Source organism: Ornithorhynchus anatinus, chromosome X5 (genome assembly GCF_004115215.2).
Source record: "Ornithorhynchus anatinus isolate Pmale09 chromosome X5, mOrnAna1.pri.v4, whole genome shotgun sequence".
Taxonomy (NCBI): Eukaryota; Metazoa; Chordata; class Mammalia; order Monotremata; family Ornithorhynchidae; genus Ornithorhynchus; species Ornithorhynchus anatinus.
Genome location: NC_041753.1, coordinates 11,763,483 through 11,777,559, shown reverse-complemented (window position 1 = coordinate 11,777,559; position 14,077 = coordinate 11,763,483). Strand labels below are relative to the sequence as shown.

At 44.1% G+C, this 14,077-nt stretch overlaps 1 non-coding gene across 1 annotated transcript; it reads left to right on the top strand.

Annotated features, from left to right (window-relative positions):
* The first annotated feature begins 10,054 nt into the window (after positions 1–10,054).
* LOC114808478 lies at positions 10,055–10,190 on the top strand. The gene has a single exon (XR_003756326.1). It is a non-coding gene; the product is annotated as a small nucleolar RNA SNORA7 (small nucleolar RNA).
* Positions 10,191–14,077: the final 3,887 nt, after the last annotated feature.

The window sequence follows — 14,077 nt, the reverse complement described above, 5'->3', positions numbered from 1 at the left end:
GTGCAGATTGGGCAGGCTCATAAATAGAGGAAGGCCCAGTATGTGAAAAACACATTAGGGCAGAAAGGAACTTTTGACGTACCCAGTGCCAAAAAGAGTTCACTTGTGGTTCTTTTTAGACACATCTAGATACATGGATAGGGTCTCACCGTCTGAAGCATCATTTTTTACAAAGAAGGACAGGTCTCTCTCACACACAATTCCGCACTTGCAAATATGTATGCATTCTATCTGTACATAGTGCCCTCTTGCGGTCCTTTTCAGAACAGGCGAGACTACACTCGGAGAATTGAAACCTAAACCAAAACAGAGCATGCCAAAAAAATAGTCCATCTTTTCCCTAAAGTCTGGCTATAGTTTCTGTCTGGGATAATAGCTGAACGAGGATACCTTGTCGTTCTCTAAAAACTGCCCATTTCACTTCTCAGCAATGATGTGAACTCACCACAAATCGTAGGAGCACAGCCGTGTCTTCACATCTTGTTGGGTTAGGCCCCAGTCTCACTTGTTCATCTTTCCAATCCTGCTGCTCCTCGAACTAAGCAGATCGTAGCCAGCCAAAGACTATAATTCCCAGTTGGCCCAGCCCTTCAAACAGCCCCACCTGCTCTTCTCCCTTTCCCTATTCTCCCTTTCCCTATTAACTGGGAATGAGTGGAAGTGAAAGTGTGTGCTTCTAAGGTTGCTGGGAGACGAAACCTTCCACTGGATGTATATCCAGAGCCCAAAGAGCAGCAGTTTTCACAAATACATAAGAATATAAACAATGCTATTCCTGGATTAGAGCAATGCTCTCTGTCCAGCCCAGGATTCAGTGAAATTTATTCTCCTTGACAGCAATCCTATTTGGGAATGTATCATCTCTCATCCGTAACTTTTCTTCCATATAGGCATGATGCTGGAAAACTGAGAGAGAGTGTAGTAAAGCTTAAGATCAGTTACTACTTGAACAACACAACCTGTTAAAGTAAAGACAGTTTCTGGGTGTCGAACTCATGTCTCATCTAACTTCTAGGGTTCTTTGACTCGGGCCATCGATCAATTAATCAATCAATGGTATTGACTGGGAGAGTAAAATACTATAGAGGAGGTAGACACGAACCCTACCCACAAGGGCTTGACAGACTATGGGTTCATCAGGAATCATGTAGATAGAGGAGCCGGTAGAAATAAGAAGCCCCGTTCTCCACTCTGCATCTCTACAAAGAGGAAGAGCGTACCTACTCAGAGTGTTCCCCACCACCTACTTGACCTTGACAGTATGAAGCGCCCCTTGGGAGCAGGGCTGGGGACAGAACAGATGCCATGCTCTAATGACAGTACTATTGCCTATATGGTAACCACTTTGAACGCTCCCCTGTCTGGCCCTAACGATGCACGCCAAGGAGAGCATTGCTAGACTCTGAAGAGACCAAAGACCCAAAATACCATAGCATCTTGAGTTTCCCTGAAAAATACAATTAATGATCACTGTGGTATTTGTTAAGCACTTATTTGCCAAGCACTGTGCTAAGCTCTGGAGTAGATACAAGATAATTAGATCAGACACACTCCATGTCCCACACGAAGCTTTAAGTCATAGGGGGAGGGAGAACAGGTTTTTAATCCCCATTTTGTAGATGAAGAAACTGAAGCACAGAGAATTGTAGTCACTTGCCCCAGGTCCCACAGCAGACCTCCTAGGGGTTCTGGGTAGCCTTGGATGGGGAGAGGAGGTGGATTCCAAATTACTGAGGTCACCTGCAGACTAGGACTGCTCTCCAAGACTGGCCCCAAACCCTGTAGAATCAAGACATCTCAATCAGGTCCAGGATTTAGGAATTTCAGCCACCAAACTCCCTAGCATCATGGCCCTGAACTGGTTGCCTTGTTAGGGAATGTAAAGCAATGTTGGCTTGCCTGACAATCCTTTGATTGAAGAAGACCAAAAAAGGATCAGGGAGGATGTGACTTCAGGGGATGAGCTTCTGTGACCCCTATAACCTTAACCCAGAGAATATCCAAAAGCTTTTGCAAGGTTCAAAACCAGTTTTGTGTAAACCTGACTAATCCTGAGGCAGGAATAATTTTTTTGTGTTTGTGTTTCTTTTTCCTTTTTATGATATTTGTTAAGCGCTTACTATGTTCCAAGCACTGTTCTAAGTTCCAGGATAGATACAAGCTAATCCATTCAAATCCAGTCCCTATCCCACATGGAGTTCACAGTCATGTAAGGGGGGAGAACAGGAATTGAATCCCCATTTTGCAGATGAGAGAACTGAGGCACAGAGATGTTAAATGACTTGCCCAAGGTAGCACAGCAGGTAAATGGCAGGCCCTGGGGCTATGTCAGTCAATCATATTTATTGAGCGCTTACTGTGTGCCGAGCACTGTACTAAACGCTTGGGAGAGTACATTGTGACAATAAGCAGGCACATAATTCCCTGCCCACAACGAGCTTACAGTCTAGAGGGGGAGACAGACATTAATATAAATAAATAAATTGCAGGCCCCCAGGCTCATGTTTTATCCAGTAAGCCACACAGCTTTCCATGCTTCCAGGCTTCCCACTGTTCCTTCATGGCGAGAAAAGCCAGCTAAAATATTAGAAACAAAGGGAAGGAATCAACAGTGTAAGACATGAGGAGCCCCAGGGATCAGGACTTAGACCAATTTTATTTAGAGTTTTCATAAATGCTCTGAAAGAGGCAATCCATATGGAAATTTTCAAGTTCACAGTTGACTTTTGCGTGGGGATATTGATGGAGGCGATGGGGAGCTGCAGCAAGAGCTCATAAAGCTGAGTGTGGGGGTACAGTGACAAATGAACGCCAAAGGGAGCAGGTGTAAAGTAATGCATCAAGGGAAAAATAATCTAAAATATGCCTTCAGGATGATGGGCTTGGACCTAGCCGTTACAACTCAGGAAAGTGATTCCATAATCATTATTGACTGTTCCCCAAAATTATGGGTCTAATGGGTCCTGGCAGACAAAAGGGCCAACAGAATGCTGTGCATCATGCAGAAATCATAGTTTCATCAATGTATTCAACCCGCCCTGGAAATTCTGGACACCACATGTGAGGCAGGACACAATGGAAGTAGAAAGTTATAAAGAAAGAAGGAAAAACAGAAAGAGAAGAAGATAAAATGATCAGGGGGATAGAGCCACATCCTCACAAGGATAGACTAAAGAGACAAATGAATGATGGATGAGAGGGACATAAATGAAGTCTAGAAAATCATGAAGGGTGAAGATAGGGTGAACACAGAATTGTTATTCTCCAAAATGCACAATGTTGTTATACTGTGGAGAAGCAGCGTGGCTCAGTGGAAAGAGCACGGGCTTTGGAGTCAGGGCTCATGAGTTCGAATCCCAGCTCTGCCACTTGTCAGCTGTGTGACTGTGGGCAAGTCACTTCACTTCTCTGGGCCTCAGTTCCCTCGTATGTAAAATGGGGATGAAGACTGTGAGCCCCACGTGGGACAACCTGATTCCCCTGTGTCTCCCCCAGCGCTTAGAACAGTGCTCGGCACATAGTAAGCGCTTAACAAATACCAACATTATTATACTGTTTAGCACTCTTAATTTGGTCCATGAAGCTAAAGTGTTAAATGAAAGCTAAACATAGGAAATAATGTAAAGCATTCCCAAGATCCAAAAAATTGACCAAATAGAAAGATAACAACAAGTGAGGAAAAACACAATAAATGGAATTACCGGATCAAATAGCAATGTGAATATGTGTCAATAATTTAAGATTTTGAAGTAGTGTTTATGTGTTGTACATGTGTACATACCCAATTTTTAGTGTTATCTTTCTCATCCTATTCAGTAGGAAAGCACTTTATGCTAACATGCTGGAGATGTCCCATCATCTATGGGCTAAGTATATCTGCCATTGTCTGATGCTAAATTGAAATGGGTTTTAATCCCTCTATTCAAGACAGTCAAAATACTCCAAAATTTGAGGAGAGAAAAGGAGGTGTTTAAGCCAAAGTAAATTTTGCAGTATTATCTCTAAATGGGAGATACTCACCCTAAAGAAAGAATGTTAACCAGAGTGGATGATCTGAAATTAGAGGGTGTCCATTTAAGCTTGAAGGTGGCAGGTTTCAAGATAAGCAAAGAGAAATGTTTCTTCACACAACAGGGTGTGAGAATATGGAATGCATCACATCAGGAAGTGATGTAAGCAGAAAATGTGAATAGGTTCAAAAAGAGTTTAGATAAATCCATGGACAATATAACTATGAAGAGTTATTATTATAATAATTATTATAATTATCATCATCATTATATTTGTTAGGCGCTTACTACGTGTCAAGTGCTGTTCTAAGCACTGGGGTAGATACAATTTAACCAGATCTAACATGGTCCCTTTCCCATATTGGGCTCACAGTCTACATATGAGGAGAACAGGTATTGAAACCCCATTTCACAGTTGAGGAAACTGAGGCACAGAGAAGTCAAATGACTCATCCGAGATTACACAGCAGGCAAGCAGTGGAGCATCCAGGTCCACTGACTTGCAGGCCTGGGTTTCTACCAGGCCAAACTGCCCTATTGTTTTTAGAGAGAAACATTAAGAGAGAAATGTTTTAGAGAGAAACACTGGACCAGTGGTTTGGCCCGATATGACATTTTTTAGTTTCCTGGGTAGTAATAAAGGCTACATATTATAAAAGCAAGTCTTTTCCTCATAGATACAGATCCCAGTGGGCACCAGAGAATAAATGAATTCCTTCATTCAGACTGAGGAAATGCTGGCTTACTTCTAAAAATGGTACAAAAAGAAAAGCAGGAATCATAGCCCCCTGGCTAGACCAGTTCCAAATTGGGTACCATTGTCTATCTACCTAGTGCCCACTGAAGGGGATCAGAATTTCCAGGCCTGGGTCATCAGATGCATTGGGATACCCAGCAGCTCTTGCCCCCAAATATCTAGTCCCATGCTAAGACATTCACTAAGCAATTGTTGACCAACTGCCCTGCCAAGCCACTGGTTGCCAGCAGCCCACACCCCTGAACTCCAGGGAAATTTCAGGTACTCCGAGTGGTGCCAGATGAGGCCAGGCCAGAAGCCCCAGGTGTAAGACTGCAGGGGATCCTTAACTTCTAAACAACCCTTCATGCCACAGTGAAAAACAATGAGGGACCATTACGTTCTGCTCATAAATCACTGATGTGCTATCAGCAATAGGCCTGGCAACTCCGGCAAACATTCCCAAGAGCCTGATGTGCTGTGTCCAAATGCGGTTTCTTCTCTTCACCAGAGCAGTGACTGAAGAAAATAAGACCTGATGATACAGACAGATGCTCATGCTGCTGTGGAAATGCATCTGCAGCCAATAAGGCATGTCATTAAATTCTGCTAAGGCAAATGAATGATTAGGTTGCAGTCAGGATGCTGGCCAACCCGTGGAAATGAGAGACAGGAGGAGAGAGTTCCCCACATTCAAAGCCATTCCAGGATCCAAAGTCAGGGGCAGCCCCATCCTACTGCAGAGGCCAGACCTCACACTACTGAGTGCTGGCCTCCCTTAGGTCCTGTTTCATAAGAATCAGTGGGAATGGAATTGGATTGGTGCTTAGTTATTTCCCCTCTGGGGCTACAATGACCACAACAGAGGAAAATAATTTTGAAATCCTTAATACAAAGCGTATAAGAGAAACCAGTGTGATGTTATTTAAGATTGCCTTGGAGGAAATACAGAATTCGCAATTATTATTCTACCTTTAGCTTCCTCATTAGGTTTTTCACCCCAGATTTGAAATATACACCCATAGGTGTGGAAATGGGTAGCAAAGCACCCTAAAATTCAAGGATGGAAAGAGGGAATATACAGTAGTAATAAAAGTACTAGCAGTTATATTAATAGAAGCAGTGATGTTGCACTTAAATCTGTGAACTTTGGGCATATACTAATAATAATATCAATAATAATAATAACAATGGTATTTGTTAAGAGCTATGTGCCAAGCACTGTTCTAAGTGCTGGGGTAGATACAGCGTAATCAGTTTGTCCCACCTGGGGCTCACGGTTTTAATCCCCATTTTACAGGTGAGGTAACCGAGGCACAGAGAAGTTAAGTGACTTGCCCAAAGTCACACAGCTGATAAGTGGCAGAGCTGGAATTAGAACCCACGACCTCTGACTCCCAAACCTGTGCTCTTTCCACTAAGCCATGCCCTCCACCCTACAGCACTTATGTACATATCTATAAATCATGTATTATAAATTGTTTATTTACTTATATTAATTTCTATCTCCCCTCTAAACTGTAAACTTGTTGTGTGCTCATTCTGTTGACTATACTCTCTCAAGTGCTTAGTACAGTGTTCTGCACATAGTAAGCACTTAATAAATAACATTGGTTGATTGACTGATTAATATCAGTATTGGTATTTATTGAGCACCTACTGGTTGCTCTAATTCTTTGCTCTAAGCATTTGGGAGAGTACAGCAGATTCAAGAGACAATATCCTTGCCCACCAAGAGCTCATACTCTAACAGGGGTGACAGACATACACTACGTAGGAAAAATCAGGATAAATGTTTGACTGTCCAATTGATTGTACGTATATACACCCACATGCTTAGAGGTATCTATTGGGCTGAGATGAGTCAGGGTGTTAGAACTTAAGCTGTTGGGCTGCACAGCTTTCCATCTGACTGTAGAAAAAGACACACAACTCCTAAACAGTCTTCAGAATACTCAGCTTTCCCGATCGGGGGCTCTCCCTTCCATCCCACACTGCTCCATTTACAAATTAAAGCCATTATGTCATCACACCGTCGAAGGGCTCTTTGCAGAATGAATACTATATCACCAACGGGAGGGGGGAAACTAAATAATGTCACTTCTAACATCAGTCAGAATTCTCTCAGATAACTGTGAGATGTACTACTATGGAGCGGGTAAGGCAGGCATCCCTAGGGACCAGCCTTTGAGATGGTAGGGGCTCAGCTGGTTGCTTTAGAACAATGACACACAAAAAAAGACATCTCCGTATCTTGCTTTATACACAGAAATCCAAATTCAAAGCCCAGCTGCATCTCAAAGATTAGGGGGCCACACTGCTTCAGGTGTAGCGTTGAAGCAACCTCGTTCTCAGCCAAGGACCTAGAGAGCTCAAGAAATTCTTCCCAATTCTCTCCCGATCTTCCTACCCTTGTTGTGGACTGCACCTGCTTTCCAACCATCATTCTACAATGTCATAAACATAAGCTCTCCACCTTCCGATCCTGGAGTGATATTTACAGGTACAATCTGGCCTTGAGGAAGATGTAACAGCATGGAGCTTTAAAGGGAGTTAGTTTGGTTTGTTTGTCCTTGGCTTTGATAGGATTCCAGCACAAGTCTGCCTCTGGCCTTGCTCTCTTCCTTTCAGATGCAGCTTCACCAGCAGCCAGGCCAGTCACCACTTCAGAATCAGGTTTCCAAATAGAAAGGAAAAGTCAAAAATTTGATGTAAAACAAAACAGCCTGGCCAACCCTACCAAACACCCAAGCAAGCTGCTTCCCCACACTGCCATTCCCAGCCTGGCGGCTCAGTCCGAAAAGCCTCACTCTCTGTTAACCTGTTGCTTTTGCAACACATTTCCATCCTGTCCCGTCTTATCCCATCCCAGGACTTGGGAAGGTGCAAGCTCTGGAATGAAAATGGTTGCACTTTGCTAATTTTCATTAACTCTTTGAGAGAATTGGGGCATTAAGAAGCCACGAATGGGATCAAATCACCACCTCCAGCCTCCTGCCCCCTTCTGCTCCTTCTATGTCCCTTCTTTCAGTTGGCAAACATGGCAGGAGAGAGAGGGAGAGTCCAAAGGAAGTGAAAATCACTGAACAGAAAGCAAATGAGGCAGAGCTCTGAGGGGAACTAGTCCTGGAAGGAAGCAGAGGGACAAGGAATGACCAAAAGGTAGAAATGACTATTTGCCCCCACTCAGCCCTAGTGTTATTCTTCTGGCTGGGTTTAATCCTGGAGAACACCCCAGCCACTTTGGGCAGCTACACCACAGGAGGTGTGGGAGGGATGATCTGCCCAAGAAGGCAATTATTCCCACTGCAGCTATCCATGGGGCAGCGTGGTGGCCAGATGTCAGAATGGCCACACCCAAGCCACTAGCAGCTCTCCCACTTCCATCCTGGACCACTTGCCTTTTTGGTAATGTGTAGCTTGATGGTGGGAGAGCATACAGAATTATTATACCCCAGAGTGTCGGTCCACCCGTAAACAGGGATCTGAGCAATTTCCTCCTCATCTTCAGACATAAAATCATGTCAAACCATCCTGTGTGTTCTTTTGTGCATTGACTCAATCCATCTTGCTGCGAGCAAAGGATAATTGGGTGGAATTATCTCACATTTCATCCCTGCTCCCATGTCCCCCTACATCCCCCTGCATTAGCTGGCCTGCAAGGCATTGGATTTCAGGGAATGTGGCAAAGAGGGACGGAGGAAGGAAGGGTGGGAGGATGGAACCCCACCAACAACCTATCTTATTCTGTGAAAGCTCCATTACCTTGTACTCCTACTGACAGCAATGACCTCTGCAGTGATGCAGGACCATAGAGGGGACAGGATTTGCAGAGAGCTGAGATAAAACGTGAGAAAGAGAGATGATCCCCAATCTCAGGTGCCTGAGACACAAGAGACGAAATCACCTGTGACCACCTGCAGCCACAGAAAAATGGAATGATGAAAGAGATTGGGGATCTTTGCATATATAGAGAATGCAGCTTTGGTTTCTTAGGGGGCTAATGGACTCTCTAACCCAGTGAGGAACTGATCGCTTCATGAAGGAGGAGATCTGACTGAGGAGCTAGAGACATATATTAGAGCAAAAGATACTTTTTCCTCACTGACCATTTTTATTTATTCCTTGGGCTTTGAAATAGGCACACCTGCTGCAGTTTCCTCTGGGCACACGTAAAATACTAAAACAGAATATAAGGAAAAAAACCTAAACTCTTCGTAGCCACAGGGTTTACCCAACTCATTAAAACAAAATGTCTAATTAAAAACCTATGATGTGATTTTTCCAAAGGATTTTTTCCAAAATAGGGGATATTTATCTAGTCATTTCATATATTTTACTAGGTATTACGTGGTTGATATGTGCAGCTGAAGAGAATGCTGGGTCTTTCAGTAGTGAAAATTATAGGGTTCACGGACAAGTGAAATGGGAATAATTGGTTTCTTCCATTCTATGGGATGCCCTTCATTTTCATAATAAAAGAAGCCTCCCCTTCTTCTTCCTTTATTTAAGATCTTTGCTTCAATCTTGAAATGAGCCACTTAACTCTGAAATACAGTGCTTGTGTAGAACACGCTAGGATTCTGAGCAAAATGGAGGAAAAGAGATATTGATTGATTCGGGTTGTAAAGATGGAAAGAGTGTTTGTCTTGTCTGTATTGTCCTTCACTATAATTCCAGGCATGCTCAGGAATACTAGATAATAAGAAGTGCCGAATTGCTACACTGATGAACATCTCTCTTTGTTTCAGAAACTAAACTTCAATGCAAGACGATAAGAAATGAAAATTGAGAAACTGGAGCCATCTAGTGGAAGACTTTTTTAAGCATCCTTGCTTCTGCAGAAAGAGAATCATTTATTTTCATGGAATTTGATACCCCCTCTTCAAGTGTTGCTGGATTGCAGGGGATGTAATGGGTGATGGGGAGAGAATGGTACAATACAAAGGACAGATCTTTTTCATTCTGTGAAAGCCTCTGAAATCCTGCTCCCCAAATCCCTCCCCTCTCTTAACATCAAACCCATCTCCACTTGATTGGCCCACTCAACAATAGACCTACCCTGAATTTCACCTGGCAGAAGCAGCTCAAGATGCTCAAGGACCTCTATTCTAGGCTGCAACCTGACATCAAGACAGTCAGGACAAGTTAGAAGGTCTCTCTCTTCTCAACTGCCTTTGATTTCTCCTGGGACCAACACTTAAGTCCGTATGGCTTTGATCCCAAAAATTCAGGAGCAAAAGGCCAGAGGAATGATTTGTTCAAATCTATGGGATTTTTATGTTTTATTTATGTATACTCTTCTAGCCCCCTCTCAGGGTCGCACCTGGAGTTTCTAGTACTCTACCAGTCTCAGCTACAGGAAGAAGAGTCTAGCAGAGGCCTACCCATTCCATTCCTAGCTTGGGCAGTAGCTAGCGAGTGGAAGGCAATCTGCTACAAGTCAAAACTCACCCATGCTGGGCAGCAGCAGTGTGGGAGAGAGTCGAGGGTGGGGATTCGAGTTTACTGTGTGGAAGGCGGCACTTCCGTATTTTTACCAGGAAAACCTTATGGATACACTACCAGAATGATTGCAGGTGGAGAGAGGGGCATTCTGGGAGAGAAATGTCCGTGGTGTCGCTATGGGTTGGAAACGACTCTGCAGCATAAGACGAGACTCTTCTAGCACAGCATTTTAGTCAAAAGCCTAGGCACTAACATCCCCTCACCTTACCTTTTTCACTCTTCTCCCCAACCTCCCACTACTCCCTCTACTCCTCACATTCAGCTTATAGGTGCCCAGACAGTCCAAAATTCAGAGTCTTCAGAAAAGTCTAAAATTTCTAAAGTCCAGAGTTCTTGCACTGTCTAGGTAGCCAGAGCAGTTGCTCAAATGGCTGTGGCTACCTCCTCAGACTTCTGTCTCTACCAGAGCATGGAAAATCAATTAATCAGTCAATCAGAGCACTGTACTACATACTCGATCAGTCAATTCTATTTATTGAACACTAACTTTGTGCAGAGCAAGAGCTTGGAAGAGAACAATATAACAGAATTGGTAGAAATGTTCCCTGCCCAGAAGGAGCATACAATCTAGAGGGGATGACAAACATTAAAATAAATCAGATATGTACATGAATGTGGTGGTGCCAAGGGTGGGGTGGATAAAGGGTACAAATCAAAGTGCAAGGATGACACAGAAGGGAGAGGGAGGAGGGGAAATGAGGCTTACTCAGGGTAGGCCTCTTGGAAGAGATCTGATTTTAATAAATCTATGAAAGTGGGAGGAGAGTGATTGTCAGATATGAAAGGGAGCGAGTTGCAGTCTGGAGGCAGGACACGGGTGAAGATTGGGTGGTAAAATAGACGAGATCAAGGTACAGTGAGTAGATTGGTATTGTGTGGACTGAATTGTAGTAGGAAATCAGGGAGGTGAAGTAGGAGGGAACAAGGTGATTGAATGCTTTAAAGCCAATAGTAAAGAGTTTCTGCTTGATGCAGAGGTGGATGACCAACCCCTCGAGGTTTTGAAGGAGTGGGTAGATGTGGACTGAACATTTTTTAGAAAAATGATCCAGGCAAAGCCTGAAGTATGGAATGGAGTGGGAAGAGACAGGAGGCAGGGAGGGAAGCAAGGAGGTAGTTGTCAAGGAGGAATAATAATAATAATGATGACAATAATAATAAAATAATAATAATAGCATTTGTTAAGCACTTACTATGTGCCAAGCACTGTACTAAGCACTGGGGGTAAATACAAGAAAATCAGGTTCCACGTGGGGCTCAGAGTCTAAGGAGGATAGGGAACAGGTATTGAATCCCCATTTTGCAAATTGGGGAAGTGAGGCATGTAGAAGTTAAGTGACTTACCCAAGGTAACACAGCAGACAAGTGGCAGAGCTGGGATTACAACACAGATCCTCTGACTCCCAGGCCTGTGCTTTTCCACTAGACCACACAAAGGATAAATGCTTGGATCAATGTGGTAGCAGTGTGGATGGAGAGGAATGTGTGGATTTTAGCGATGTTGTGAAGGAAAAACAGACAGAATTTGCTGACAGATTGAATTTGTCAGTTGAATGAGATGTCGAGGATAATGACAAGGTTTTGGGCTTGGGAGACAGGGAGTATAGTGATGCTGTCTATCGTTATATGAAAGTCAGGGAGAGGACAGAGTTATATATCATGTGTCCATATAATGTCATGACTGCCAAAAACATTCATAGTTCAAGACCTTCGTGACTTTAGAGATAAATCAGACTCAGTAGGTACTACTAGTCACCAAAGGGAACTAATGCAAACACTGATCCATGACCTGGCAATTTGGTGTCCTCTAGGTGGCACTGAAATCCTTCTTTTTTTAAAAAAAATTTTAATGGTATTTGTTAAGTGCTTAGTATGTGTCAGGCACTGTATTAAGCACTGGGGTAGATACAAGCTCATCAGGTTGGACACAGTCCCTGTTCCATATGGGGCTCACAGTCTTAATCCCCATTTTACAGATGAGGTGAAAGAGGCCCATAGGAGTGAAGTGACTTGCTTCAGGTCACACAGCAGATAAGTGGCAGAATCAGGATTAGAACCCAGGTCCTTCTGACACACAGGCCCGGGCTTTATCCACTGGGCCATGCTGCTTCTCACTGGATGACTGAGTCCTGCGTGGCTAAAGCAAGCAAGGGTGCCAAGTAGGATGGACAGTGGTGGTCTTGGTAAATGCTGGATAAAGAGACACCCGTGACATCACATGTCTTATGCCAAGCACATTGAAAAATATCAAGATATCAGATGTCCCGCTTAATGCAAATATACCCAGAGTCACTGGCACCTAGAGAGCCTCTCCAGGGGGACCTCTGACTACCCTTCATACTTGCTCTAGAGCCTTTGAGTTTCCCTATTCTGAACCCAAACACTTCTTCCAAGCCATGGAACCTGGTGGCAGGACTCAAAGAAGAGGGAGCCTTGGGGCTGGAATTAATAGGATACATTAAAGGCACCAAGTCCAGTATCTGTACTGGGCAAGGGACAGACCAGCTGAAATGAGACTGTCCAGTAGGAAATCAGATGAAAGGCCACTCAAGTGCAGGTTAGGGCTGGAGCTTGCCCAGCAGGCCCCTGCCTTGGATGGGGAGGTAGGATGGTTCCAATCAATCCATCAGTGGTATTTATTGAGCACTTACTGGGTGCAGAGCACTGTACTAAGTGCTTGGGAGAGTACGATTTAACAGAATCAGTAGGCACATTCCCTGCCCACAATCAATCAATAATTCGTGTTTATTGCATGCTTACTGTGTGCAGAGCACTATACCGTTAACTCCAGTGGTTGCCCATCCACCTCTGTATCAAAAACAAAAACTCCTCACTATTGGCTTTAAAGCACTTCATCATCTTGTCACCCTCCTACCTCACCTTGCCACTCTCCTTCTACAACTCAACCTACACACTTTGCTCCTCTAGTGCTAACCATCTCACTGTGCTTCGATCTCGCCTGTCTCACCACTGACCCCTAGCCCTCATCCTGTCTCTGGCCTGGAATGCCCTCCCTCCTCAAATCTAACAGACCATTACTCTCTCCCATTCAAAGTCTTATTGAAGGCACACATCCTCCAAAAGGCCTTCCCATACTAAGCCCCACTTTTCCTCATCTCCCACTCCCTTCTGCCTCACCCTGACTTGTTCCCTTTACTCTTCCCTCCTCTCAGCTTCAAGCACTTATGTACATATCTGTGATTTTATTTGTGCTGATGTCCATCTCCCCTCCTTCTAGACTGTACGCTTGTTGCGGGCAGGGAATATCACCGTTTATTGTTGCACTGTACTTTCCCAAGCACTTAGTACAGTGCTTTGCACTAAGTAAGCACGAGTGCAGTGTTAGTGGGGACCTGGAGCAAGATGGAGGGGAATGTCAGGGACATGCTCTGGGTTTGGTGGACTTCCATCAAAGGTTCTGTAGGTTGCTGTTATGCTGCACTGGGCAATGTCTATAACACACATAACAACGTGTGTCTCTACTTCTGGGTCAACAGAGAAGTGAGTGACCGGTACCCATGCATGCTATCACTGGCCAGCCTACCTGTCTAAGGGCCACCCCTCTCAGCAGGCAGGCCTGGTTCCAATAGGCTGGAGTCACTGACCTCAAGAAATAACCTTAGGATTCTCCTTTTAATGGCAAGTGTATAGGGCAAGGGATGTATCTTTCTCTGTATCCTGCCCACTCTCAGCATTCAGCCAGCTCTCAGCAATGGTTAAATGGGAATCATCATCCTAATGATAATGACATCACCAAACCCCCTCCACATTTGTACTTCCCAAGGGGAAACCATCCTTCAGTTGGAACAGGCTGTACTAAGGT